This window comes from Danio rerio, chromosome 20, assembly GCF_052040795.2.
Source record: "Danio rerio strain M-AB ecotype USA chromosome 20, GRCz13ab, whole genome shotgun sequence".
Taxonomy (NCBI): domain Eukaryota; kingdom Metazoa; phylum Chordata; class Actinopteri; order Cypriniformes; family Danionidae; genus Danio; species Danio rerio.
This window is the reverse complement of record NC_141040.1, coordinates 33,514,193-33,528,343: the sequence shown is the minus strand read 5'-3', so window position 1 is coordinate 33,528,343 and position 14,151 is coordinate 33,514,193. Positions and strand designations below refer to the sequence as shown.

Sequence of the window (14,151 nt, the reverse complement as noted above, 5' to 3'; positions counted from 1 at the left end):
GATAGAGGCGGGGTTATAAAATGACCGCTCTGAGACCACGGGGTTTACGCCAATTAGAGCAAGTGAGAGGACGGCTCATCAGGATGGTTTCGGCCCCCAGATTTCGGTGCACTACTCAGCGGGCGTGGTTGGACCTGGAAAATTAATGATGTCCAAATATTTGATGTAGGTACAACATGTTGGTACAACATTATAAATAGTTTATATCCACTTTTAATCTTACTGATTAGAGATATGCAAACGTCCCACCTTCCCATGTTTGTGCAGGGAGCTAATGTTAGTGTGTTTTACCTGTTATGACACATTTAAATGTTGCCCTCAGTGTTAAATATGAACATACGAAATTGCCATAAACACACAAACGTTACATGCATATATGGAAATCAAGTTCATTTAACTGCAATCCTCTTTTATTAACATGCTCTTGCTCTCATATATTAGTTAATTCACTCTTTAGCCCATTTAGGATGTAGGAAACTTTTTAGTCAGTAAAAAATGATAGAAGATGTCTTTAGCTGAAGTGCTTATCACTGAGTCACTGTGTTCCCTTGTCATAAATCGCCCAAACTGAACATTATTTACAACATTATTTTATATATATTTATAATTACAGGCTAGTGTTTTGTGTAAATATGTAACAAAGATTGAATTAAAGTTTAATTTGCTCTTGCTCTCTCTTTCTCTCTGTGCAAAACTTTAAATGGCTCATAGAGAGACCAACTGTCCCATTATTTAATCAATATAATCATGCATTATAAATGTTCTCTGCAATGATGTACTAATATACAGAGAACATCAAAGGCAAACATTACGGTGCACATACTGTAATACATGCAATGACTAAATCATTGAACACAGAATAGCTGCAAAGTAGATAGTATTCAAAGATATATGTAAATATATATATATATATATATATATATATATATATATATATATATATATATATATATATATATATATATATATATATATATATATATATATGGATATAAATATTTATATTCATGCCAACAGTAATAATGCTGTGAAATAATACAGTCTTTTTCTGTTTCTAACATTAAATACATCTAAGCAAAGAAAATAATCAAACATGAGTTTTAAGTTGAAGGAATAATAAACTGAGGATTGGACTGAAAATAGTGCACCTTTTGCTCCAGGTCACACTCGGCTCCGGTCTGACTCCACAATAGGTCACATGGCTTGCTCTGAAACAGGAAAAACTGCAGATCAGTTACCGGGAATGATCTCTTGCCCTGTAATCCCATCCTTTTGTTATGCCCCAAGGACCCAAGGCAGTATTGTGTTTTTATCTCTGAATGAGGCCTTTCTGATTTGTGACATGGCATTCCTCAGCTCTGTTGTGCAATGTATAAATACTTTACATTTTTACTGATCAACTTTCACTGGATCCTCCACCACATAAGGTGATAGAGACAGCTAACAGGCCTGCGTTGCCCTCTGCTTAAATCTTACCCCACTTTACAGGGCTGTCTTCTACTTGATACCTCCACTTACTCCACTTTATATTCTTCTATCAGGCTTAAATGATATGGGGATATTACCGTGATAAAGAGCAGTATTACTTCCAGAGTCTACTTGGCTTATCTAACACTCAGATGGAGGCAGAGAGCTGTGGAGAATGTGTGAGTGTCGGCATATGATGAGCGCTGGGCATTTATGTGCAGTTTCTGAACTGCTGCTCACTCTCTGGCCTCAGGGCTGTGAAACATTCATAGGGAGCGGAAAGAGAACAGGGAACGTCATTCAGATAACAGAGAAGTGTACTTGATCGTGGTTATATGCTTTTCTGGGTCCAAGGTATAGAAAATTTTTTACTAATAACACTTTTTAATTGGATATAATAAAATTAAGAGAGTAAAAGAAAATGTTAATTATAAAATAAGGAGAAGTATAATGTGTGGGATTTATATATATATATGAAGTTTTTAATATTTCACACTGAATTGAGTAACTGCTTAGTACCTAATTCCATGCATCAAAGGGATAGTTCACCCAAAAAAGAAAAAAATACTCACTATTCATTAATAGTACACTGTAAAAAAATTCCAGATTTTCACAACATGTTACTGTAATTTTTCACAGTAAATTACATTCATGGTTTACACTACATTCATTCTTCCATGACGGGGCGCCACGTCAAAATTAATCCTGCCACGGCTACATTACAGCTTTTCATTCAAAACATTCAGTACTGTTTTTTTAAATAGCGGGTGATAATCACACCAAAACGTATTAAAAGGTAAGTAAATTATAACAGAGCAAACTTTTCTGTAACCGTAGTAGAGCTGTGCGTCATTTCTTTAACCCTTTAAGGTTACGTGCTGACTGACTGACTGACTGACGGATGTGTGAGGCCAGCAAACACGAAGTATAGCCGTTTCACTTTACTTCAGGATGCATTAATACCGCTCTGTAGGTCAATTGGAGACATTCATAAATATTCCTAGCAAATCTAATAAATGTTGGAGACATACTTGTTAAATAAACTCACTAAATCGCTGTTCAGCAGTGTTTATTTGAGAGCGCACAAGAAGATCTGCGCTTGAGCAGCGTATATTTGAGGGATATTTGAGGGAGCGTGTATTTGAGGGAGCGTGCAAGAAGTTTTGTGCACGAGCAGAGGAAATCGGTGTGCAAGCAAGAGATCCACATGCTGTAGGCTATTACATAAATGCGATCTCGACATTTGTCATTGAAATATTGCCACAGGTAGTTGGTAGATCTGTGTAAAAAAAGGCCTGCCGCCACAGCTGGAAAAATCCAAGAAGAAACACTGACATTAGTATCACTTTATAGGATTTAACTGTACATATTCACAGTAATGTGTTGTATTTATGATATAAATACAACACATTAAGATATATATATATATGATATATCTTTTGCATGTTAGTTATAGAAATTCAAACTCTTTTTATTTCATTCAACATAGACATTAATACAAATTAACTTCTATGCTATTGACATGTTTTTGATATTTAGAAATAACAGAATGTTATTGCAGCCCCAAAAACAGTTTGGTTACATCTTCAAAAATAACTCATCCTGTTTTGAAACAACATGAATGCCATAGTATATATATTTTTTTTTTGCGTGCACTGCAACTTAATTTTATTTTATAAGGTTAACATGGAAATATGAAATACTTTTTAATGAACATAATTTGTGCTTAGTCAAAAACATAATAAACTGGGACAAAAGTAATTGATTCATAAAACCAAACACTGTTAAATGTCCAAAATGATTTCAAAGTCAGGGTAAATGTCAGAATGACAAGCCGAGGAAAGCCTGCTTCACAGTAAAATATTGTTAATTCTACAAAATCACAGTAAATTACGGTGAACTAGCTCACAGTAATTTGATGTGAATTTACGTAGTGTTTTTCTGTGAAAGTAATACAATTATTAGCCAGTAATTTACAGTGGATATAAGGTGAAAAAAAACTTTTTTACAGTATAACCATTGACTTCTATAGTAGGAAAAACTTTAGAAGTGATTGGTTACAGGTTTCCTGCCTTTCAAAATATATATTTTTTCTAATCTACTTAGAACAATCTAATTAATATCTAATGTGTATTCATTTGGTTTGAAACGAGGAAAGGGTGTGTAAATGATCACATTATTTACATTTCTGGGTGAACTATCCCTGTAAATCATCTTAAAATCATTATTTTAAGGAGGTTGTTAGTTTCTTTCATCATCCTTTCTCTGCACTCACAACTGCCAAAAACTTGTAATCGTAAAATATTATGACCTTCAATAAAACCAAAAAAGGTTTTCATGAGCACAAAACTGCGTATTTCTGGAATATTAAATTACTCTCGGCGAGGTAGTGGCGCAGTGTCGCCTCACAGCAAGAAGGTCGCTGGGTCGCTGGTTCGAACCTCGGCTCAGTTGGCGTTTCTGTGTGGAGTTTGCATGTTCTCCCTGCCTTCCCGTGGGTTTCCTCCGGGTGTTCCGGTTTCCCCCACAGTCCAAAGACATGCAGTACAGGTGAATTGGGTAGGCTAAATTGTCCGTAGTGTATGAGTGTGGTGTGTGTGTGTGAATGTGTGTGTGGATGTTTTCCAGAGGTGGGTTGAGGCTGGAAGGGCATCCGCTGCATAAAAATTTGCAGGTTAAGTTGGTGGTTCATTCCGCTGTGGCGACCCCGGATTAATAAAGGGACTAAGCCGACAAGAAAATGAATGAGTGAATAAATTACTCTCTCCCTCTTTTTTAATATTTCCTTTCAAAAAACGACCGTGTGCCACATGATCAGATTATCCATATTTATAGAATGGTCATATCTGTAAATGTCTCATAAATTAATTTGGGATCCATACTTTTGAATTTGGAAACAAAAGTTTTTTTGTTTTAAAAATTAATAACCTTTTAAACTTTTGTGAGCATTTAAGTTTATTCATTCATTCATTTTCTTTTCAGCTTAGTCCCTTTATTAATCTGGGGTCGCCACAGCGGAATGAACCACCAACTTATCCAGCATATGTTGTTTTATGCAACGGATGCCCTTCCAACTGCAACCCAAAAGGAAACTGCAACATGCAAACTCCACACAAAAATGCCAACTGACCTAGCTGAGGCTCGAACCAGCAACCTTTTTGTTGTGAGGCGATTGTGCTACCCACTGTGCCACCATGACGCCCAGCCAAAAACTTGTAATTATAAAACTGTACAACCTTCAAAAAGTTAATTTTTAATATTTCCTTTCTAAAAGCGACTGTGTGTCTGATGGTTAGGCCAGAATGTCCACATTTACAGAATGGTCATACCTGTAAATGTCACATAAATTTGTGATCCAAGCTTTTGAATTTGGGACTTAAAGCAATTTTTACCTGTTTTTAACCAAGTTTATTTTTTAAAATAATAACATTTTTAACTTTTGTAAGCATATGTACATAGTTAGCTCTCGAGATTAGCTAATCATTAATTAATGAATGTAATGTAACATAAATTTCATGATGTTGACAACAAAAGATCAGATGTATTTTTGTCTTGATGGGTTTCGATAAGAATAATTCTATTCAAATGTATTTTATAAACACTTTATGTCAAAACTATTCTAAAGTAATCAAAATACGTTACATAAACAACACTCGAAAAACTGTTTTTTGCTTGTTCAAACTACTCATTTAAAATGTGCTGAAACAACACAATTCTTGAGATTTCATTGAGACAACTTACATTTTTAATGTTTAATCTACTTAAATTTGTACAAACTTGCTTCATGTTGCCCTGACACAAATCCATTGTGTGAAACTCAGCATTTTTTACAGTGATGAATCTAAATTGCCACTGACTACATCATTTTCATTTTTTTATTTTATTTTTTTTGTGATCACTACAAAAGACTGCATTCGACTCAGCACTGTGCACCACAAAATACTCATCATACCATATGTAGCGAACTTCATAGTGAGCAAGATAAAGCCGTTTAGTGAAATGCATATTGCATGGCTCACACCCTCTCCATCTCTCCTCCACCTCCTCCTCCTCCCGTCTGCTGTCATGCAGCTCAAGAACTGGATCAGTCAGGCTGTCGGCTCACACTTTCTGCTCAGATGAGCACTATTACGTAATGGGCTCTTTTTCTGTGAATAAGAAGAAAAACGTCCCAGGGCGTTGTCTCGTCTTCTGAAAACCTGCCCGGAAACAAAGCTAAGGCAGACGTGTTATCATGGCCACATATTTATGTAGCGCTCTTTGAATCCAAAAACATGCATGCTCCAGAAAAACAAAGACTCATCAGAAAAATCCTTCCCAGTGTGACTTGAGAAGAAATGAAGAGTAACACTCATTGGGGTATTGCACAGACTTCTGACTCAAATCTGCCTGGGCATGACTGTCCTCCGTGAACCTGTGAATCAGCACAAATGAATCAGAGGCTTTGATGAAATCACATCTCTGGGGACTTTTATCTTGTCATTCCTTTCTGCCTCTCTCGATTACTTTTCTGCCATTCATCATTTGTATTCGAAATTGCCTTTAATTTGGGGTTATGCTGTGTGATTCACTGCCGAATTAAAATTGTGATGTATTTTGGCATCAGTATTGGCATTTTTTTTTTGCTTGTGAATTTCACACAAATTCTGTAAATATTAACACAGTGAAGCTGTAAGTTAAACAATTAATTGCTTACACACCCCTTGAAAACAAAACTGCAAAAATTATAGGTAAAGTCAGAAATATTAACCCCCTAAATTATTAGCCCCCTGTTTTTTTCCCCCAATTTCTGTTTAATGGAGAAAATATTTTTTCAACACATTTCTAAACATAATAGTTTTACTCATAACTCATAACCCATCTCTAATAACGGATTTATTTTATCTTTGTTATGATGACAGTAAATAATATTCGACTAGATATTTTTCAAGACACTTCTATACAGCTTAAAGTGACGTGTAAAGGCTTAACTAGGTTAATTGAGTTAACTAGGCAGGTTAGGGTAATTAGTCAATTATTGTATAAAGATAGTCTGTGCTGTAGACCATTGAGAAAAATATATATATATAGCTTAAAGGGGCTAATACTTTTGACCTTAAAATGTTTATTTTAAAGAATGTAAAACTGCTTTTATTCTTGCCGAAAATAACATAAAAAAAAATCTCTAGAAGAAAAAATATTATCAGACATACTGTGAAAATGTCCTTGTTGTGTTAAACATCATTTGGGAATTATAAAAAAAAAGAGAAAAAAATCTATGGGGGGCTAATAGTTCAGACTTCATCTGTATATATATATATATATATATATATATATATATATATATATATATATATATATATATATATATATATATATATATATATATATATATATATATACAAACACACACACACACACACTCACACAATACACTTGTAAAGACATTCTAGCACACCCCAAAACCAACATTTCATGAAAGAGAATAATTGAACAGCTTTAGGTTTGATATGTCAGACATCACTGTTTTCAGATCTAAGTGCTCTATAAAATAGCACAAAAAAAAGAGAACAAGAAACGGTATAAATATACATTCATCGTCTGCTGAAATATGGTAAAATCTTGCTTCTAAAATTAATCTCAATTATCTCAGATGACCAGACCATGATTCATCTTTTATGAATAATTAAAATGTTGTCCAGAACACAACGCGTTCAAAACCTGTGTTGCTTAAAGGGGTAGTTCACCCAAAAATAACAATTTCACCATTTTACAGTCAAATTATTAAAACCTTTAGGAATTTATTTGATCTGTTAAAAAACAAAATATTCTGAAATAAAAAAAAAAAATCACCCCTAAAAGTTTATCACAATTGTATGGGAATTTTAATCTCAGTATTTATTGAAGTCAGAGGCAATGTTGCGGCATCTCAAAGTAATAGATTTTTATTGTGTGCTGACTGTTCTATGTCAGATATTTAAGCATGTTTGAAGCATCAAATGAGGCATCTAATGCTGGATTCACATCAAATGCAGGGTAACGTGTCACTCTTTCTAGTTTACTCACAGGATGTTTTTCTCCTCAAGCTAATTTTATGCTTGAATTGAATTATTAGAATTTGCTTGAAAGTTGCAATTGCGGCATTTCTGAAATTTGCATAAATTTGTTTGTATTTGCATGTTGGCTTTGACTGTGTAATACTGGTATGCATACTTAGTTTTGCTTTTGGCTTAAACTCAGCATTAGGTTTGCTTTTGTTGTAAACCCAACGTTAGGATAGAATACACACCACACACAACAGAAATCTGTTGTTAGCACTTTTTCGTGACATTATTAAAATCAAACTTTTAACAAGGCAGCTATAAGTCCATCACTCTCTCTTTCCCTAATAGCTGCATCAGCATATGAATATATGAATTTCTCAAGTTCTAAAAATATGTTCCAGAATCTGCAAAGATTGACTTTTATTGAAGTGCATAAAAATATAGTCCTATTTCATCTAATTCTTCACTTCTCAAAGTCATCACTTCTTTAGCTTAACTGCGTCCGAACTGAGTTAAAATAATAGAGTGATGGGCTTTAAACATGACTCGGCACTTTCTGTTATCAAAAAATGGCATAACCACATTATGTTTCTGAGGTCCTCTAAGGGGAGGAGATGAATGAAAAGACTATGTACCACATCATTTGATGTATAATGCCTGTGCACCAGTTATCGCCCTCATTTCTGGCTCTGTCAATATGACGTTGGCCGTCAAAGTTCATTTGTCACTTTACAGAAGCTGCTAAAGTATTTATCGCTGATGCTAAATATGGCTGCAGCAGTAGTTGTTCCTGGGCTTAATCTCACGTCTCTGTATCCATAGAGGCTAATCGGAAACTTTGAAACAAGTTGAAGCCAATCATATTTATATAATAGACAGAAGTCCAAAACTCCTGTTATAACTCTAAAACAGTTCTATTGTTCATCTTTACTCATGCTGTTTTTGCACTTGGTTGGTTAAGTGTACTCAGTGCATAATTCAATAATGGCTACCCTGGATTAATAAAGGGACTAAGCCGACAAGAGAATTGCATTTTCTGTTATTTATATGGATTTTTTTGGGCTATTACACTTCAATAATACATATAAACCTAATTTTAAAAGCCTAATTTAATGCAGGTTTTGTTTAAATTTTATTGTAAATAGTTATAAAATATATGACTCCTCTTTAACATAATCAAATCAAGGACATAGTGGCAGATCGTAAACTTTAATTATTTTTATTCATTTATATAAATTATTCCTACACACAAGAATGATGACCAAATTCACAATTATTATTCAGTCAGCTCCTAAATTAGCAATATAATGTTGAGAAGCCTACACAGAGACTTGTTTAAGAAAAGTAGATAATTGAAAAGCGTATATTTAAAAAAAACTTTAAACTGCTGTCATTGCAATTCTGAAAATAGTTTCTGAAAGCTGCTATTTTTAGTTTCCTGAATTAGCTGTAAATCTCAAATCATCAGGGACCTTTCATGACAAACAAGAACCACATTTCTGTTTATATTGGTGCTTTTTTGGTTAAAGAGAAACTGACTGTCTATAGTATTTCAAATGCTTCTGTGTTATATAAGTGCAATTTATAATCACAAGCTTAATGTATAACATAGCAGACAAATGCTTTACCGCTTCCAGTATCCGGTCATTTGAGCCAAATGCAAGGCTTACTTTGCTGTGGTTTCTGTCCAGTACAGCACACAAATACAAGCACACAATTGCCTTCTTTTGGCTTCATTAACACACAGTCAAACATTCCATTGGTTTAGTTCTTGGGCACACAAGCATACATTTGCAGCAGTTTCATTGAGTGCAATAAGGGTTTCTTTTTCCAGATCCTGATAGCACATGGAGCTGTAGTTTGGCAGAGATCCAGCGGGCCTTGAGTCCAAGAGAGAGTGAAAGGGAGAGCCCACATATGGAGCCTGTAGACCACTCGCCCTCAAAGCCTGCCTCTGCTTGAAGGGTGATGAAATATTCATTGAGTGTGCTTAAACACGCAGTGCACATTTCCTTCATTTTAAAAGTGGCACAGAAGTGGGACCTCTCATTATGTTGGCCATAATTCAATCAGGTTTTCATCTTGCAGTAATCAAATTTCACACTGTACAGCATTGCCCGAGTGGAAACCCCTCCTAGAAATTAGATAAACACCACAGTACTTTAACTTCCCAATGCCAGCCGGTCTTATTACTCTCATTGGGACTAACTTACTCGAGGCCACTACCCAGCATTCAATTTTTGGGTTTAAAATAAGTCTAATAGATGTCTAATAGACATTTAAACATGATGTCTTGGCTAAAACAAGGCTAAATTTGGGCTGTGAAAAGATGTTTAATAATGACCTTATTTTGCAATGCATGAGCGGAAGTGCTCTTATTTTTGTAATTGTTTTAAAATCTTTCAGTTGCTTATGGGAGAAATGAATAATAAACGGCAGGAAACGGTCAAAATACTTGCTCTGCAAACAAGCGTGTTCATGGCTATGCATGAAAAGTAGAATAATATAATAATAAAATGTCAGTTTGCAACTTCGAGAAGCATGACGAGCTGTTTTTAACAGGATCAGGAAAAATTAAAGTGAATGAGACCGGAAGCCTTGATGCCAAACAAATTCAATGGCTGCTCCTGTTCAAACATCAAGAATAAGGTCAATAGCCCAAAACTAGACTAGTCATCAGATACTCAGAAATGATTGACTTAGTCTGTCTAATCCGTGTATTTGAAAACTTTGGGCTAGACATCTATTAGATTTTCACAGACAGCCCAAATTTAGCCTGGTTAAAGCTAAGATGTCTATGTTTAGATATCTATTAGATGTCTATCATATGCAAAATTGCTTTGTTGGGTTCTGTCAACACAAATTCTTTTAATTCATTTATAATGCATACAATTAACACTGGCAGCTATTTGAGAACATCTTTTTTGTAGAGTGCATCATTAATACATGCACTGTTTTTAATTTGTAGTATCTCTTTTATTTTTACTGTGTTTTTTACTGTATTTTTTACTATTGTATTGTGCTTTGTTGTTTTTTATTGTTTTGTAAGCGCATTGGGTTTTTAAAAAGTACGTTATAAATATAATGTATGAATATTATTATGCAGAGAACAGCAAATTATTTCAGTTGCCCATCGGGTTTTGTGTTTAGATTATGTCTAGATGTCCAAATATAGACGTTTTGAGTAAAACATGGCTACATTTGGGCTGTACCTAATGTCTATCAATAGTCAAAAAATAGACTAGTCGTCAAATATTATATGTAGGCAGCCATTCATTACTGTCTTTAATAAATTATCATTTAATTACTGAATTAACGTCTATTCAGTTTTCACTGACAGGTCTTTCAACACACACACACACACACACACACACACACACACACACACACACACACACACACACACACACACACACACACACACACACACACACACAAACTGCTTGCCGACACCTTTTGTTATATACTGTACTTCAAATCCTGCATTGTTATAATGTATTATGAAACATCTATACAGTGCACTTATTTAACTAACTACTAGACCACAGGACCACTAGGCAACTAAAAAACAGTTTACAAATATGTTTTAAATATGTATATCTGTATTAGGGTGTCACTGTGGCGTAGTGGGTTGCACAATCGCCTTGCAGCAACAAGGTCACAAGTTCGAGCCTCGGCTGTGTCAGTAGGCCTTTCTGTGTGGAGTTTGCAAGTTCTTCCCGTGTTTGCCTGGGTTTCCTCCGGGTGCTCCGGTTTCCCTCACAAGTCCATAGACGTGCTACAGGTGAATTGGGTAAGCTAAAATTGTTTGTAGTGTATGTGTGTGAATGAGAGTGTATGTATGTTTCCCAGTGATGGGTTGCAGCTGGAAGAGCATCCGCTGTGTAAAGCATATGCTTAATAAGTTTGCGGTTCATTCCGCTGTGGTGACCCCAGATCAAATAAAGGGACTAGGCCGAAAAGAAAATGAATGGATGTCAGTATTAAAAATAAAAGCAGAATCTACACCACAGCTGTTACAGCCTAAATATTAAACACACATAACTGAAAAATGTCATCTCTCTAATAAACAAATAAAAACAGATTGATCCCTTGAATATTTCTGCCTCAAATATGTTCCCAAAGTGAATTTCAATTTCCCTAAAAATAAAAAAAAAATCACTATAGCAAGTTTAATATTTATAGTCATTTATTCATAATAAACGGTTCAAGAAACATTTGTTTGCAGTTTGGATCCCGCTATTCCTAGCTTTTACTTAGCATGTCAGAGTCCAAATGTGTAATTGCTTTGAGGAGTCTGTTTAGGCTTCTTCAGAGGGGCCTGAAGAGTTGAACATGAATAATTCATGACACTTTAATTCATTTTTGCTAACACATTTGGCATAAACCAGAAAACTCCCACATTAGCTCATTATCCAGTGATTGCCTGAATAAAAACAAATACTTTATTCAGGAATTAATCAACGTGGTTTGATCTACAGCAGCATTAGCTCACACTGTTTTTTGCAGTCTAAATATATCACTTTTTAACTTTAAAGAAGTAACAATGGTACATTTACAATAAATAATCTGCTCTATAAACACATAAAATGAGTTACGAAGCAAAACTTTAAAAAAGGCTTAACCTTGAGTGAGCAAGAGAGAGATGGTGGAAGGACAGCGCCTAGAGCAAAAAAAACTAGTGAGACATGCAGCCTCAGTCTGGTCATGAGATTTCATCACTCTAAAAATACATCCTCTCAAAAGCCCAAAGAGCTTTTCTGTGCTCTCTCCATGTGTGTGTGTGTGTGTGTGTGTGTGTGTTTTGAATAATGAAGTGTGAGAGCTGGCAGAGCATGCACAGTGTACAGATTCTCCTCAGAACAAACCAAGGATTTGCCTCATCATTTGACTCCGCCCCTTTATGAAAAGATGAAGTATCTTTGGAAAATTAGACTATTTCATTTGTTATGTCAGTTGTCATGATAAATATATATAAAAAAACAACGAACGGTATTGCAATGTTACCAAGGAAAATGTACGCCTCACATATTATCCTCGCTTTGATTTTAGCACTTCCACTTTTTGCTGTTATTGATATTTATCTTCATGTCACATGAGGATTTAAATCGATTAAAGAAACACTTTGTCCCATCCCCTCTCAAATTACGCACACTTTCACACATGTAAACACAAATGTTCTGTATTTAACAAGGGAAGGGTGCGATGTGTGTGATCTAGGAATAAAGACTGCATAATTCATGTGTGTGGGCAGGTGTCACAGCAACTCCAGAAATGACTGTGACTAAAAGCCACAAAACTTTACATTAACACTGATGACAAATAAGATCAAGTGATCCTTTGTTCTGACCCTCACCCACTGATTCTATTAATTTATGATAATACCTAGCAATAATGGTGTTTTTCTGTAGCTATAATGCATGATACCTTGAGGAAGCAGAATTATTAAACAAACAATGCAGACTGGAGTGATATATGGCTATTGAAATTGAACTGTAATTTTGCAGTATGTACTATTTGTCTGTTCTCCTGAGGTTATTGAACTGAAGTGTTTGCCTTTATAATCCCTTTGATGTGTGAAAGTGCTCTTCAAGTAAATGGGTCAACAGTCATGCCAATAATTTCCTCTGTGAAGAAAGAGGTGTAAAGCACTGTCGTAACCAAACCCTTTAGTCTAGAGATAACACACCTGTCTGTCTCAATGCAGAATAACCAGATGCTTCTCTCAAGCTGACACGTTAAAACAGGCTTACAAGCATTAAGAGTCATCAGAGAATATAACATTTACATTTAGTCATTTAGCAGATGCTTTTATCCAAAGCGACCTACAAATGAGGACAAGGAAGCAATTTACACAACTATAAGAGCAACAATGAATAAGTGCTAGACAAGTTTCAGGTATGTAAAGTCTAAGAAGGAGAGCATTAGTAATGGACATTTTTTATTTTATTTTTTTATTTTTTTGAGTACAGTTAGTGGTATAGCCAGAGAGACGATTGCAGATCAGGAAGTGAAGTGGAGACTAAATAGTTGAGCTTTTAGTCGTTTCTTATATAAAAAGAAACCTGTGATGTTGAATGAGAATTATTATTCATGGCAAGATGTGATAACAAAACCCAATATAAGATTTTTGTAAAATGATTGACTGCAAAATGATTGTAATTTTAAATGTAAAATACTGTAAAAATATAAACTCACCGGCCACTTTATTAGGTACACATGTCCAACTGCTTGTTAATTTAAATGTCTAATCAGCCAATCACATTGCAGCAACTCTTTGCATTTTGGCATGCAGACATGGTCGAGACGATCTGCTGCAGTTCAAACCGAGCGTCAGAATGGGGAAGAAAGGTGATTTAAGTGACTTTAAACGCGGCAGGGTTGTTGGTGCTAGATGGGCTGGTCTGAGTATTTCAGAAACTGCTGATCTAATGGGATTTTCATGCACAATAATCTACAGCAGGGGTGTCCAAACTCAGTCCTGGAGGAGCGGTGTCTTGCATATTTTAGTTCAAACTGCAATTAAACACACCTGAACCAGCTAATCAAGCTCTTTCTAGGTATATTAGAAACTTCCAGGCAGGTGTGTTGGAGGAAGTTGGAGCTAAATTATGCAGGACACCGGCCCTCCAGGACAGAGTTTGGACACCCTTCAACTACA

General features: G+C 35.2%; 1 long non-coding RNA gene across 1 annotated transcript; it reads left to right on the top strand.

The window, feature by feature from the left end:
* Positions 1 to 55: 55 nt before the first annotated feature.
* Positions 56 to 6,073, top strand: LOC141379293 (uncharacterized). Its single transcript, XR_015518511.1, has 3 exons — positions 56 to 165; positions 1,161 to 1,298; positions 4,450 to 6,073. It is a non-coding gene; the product is annotated as an uncharacterized LOC141379293 (long non-coding RNA).
* Positions 6,074 to 14,151: the final 8,078 nt, after the last annotated feature.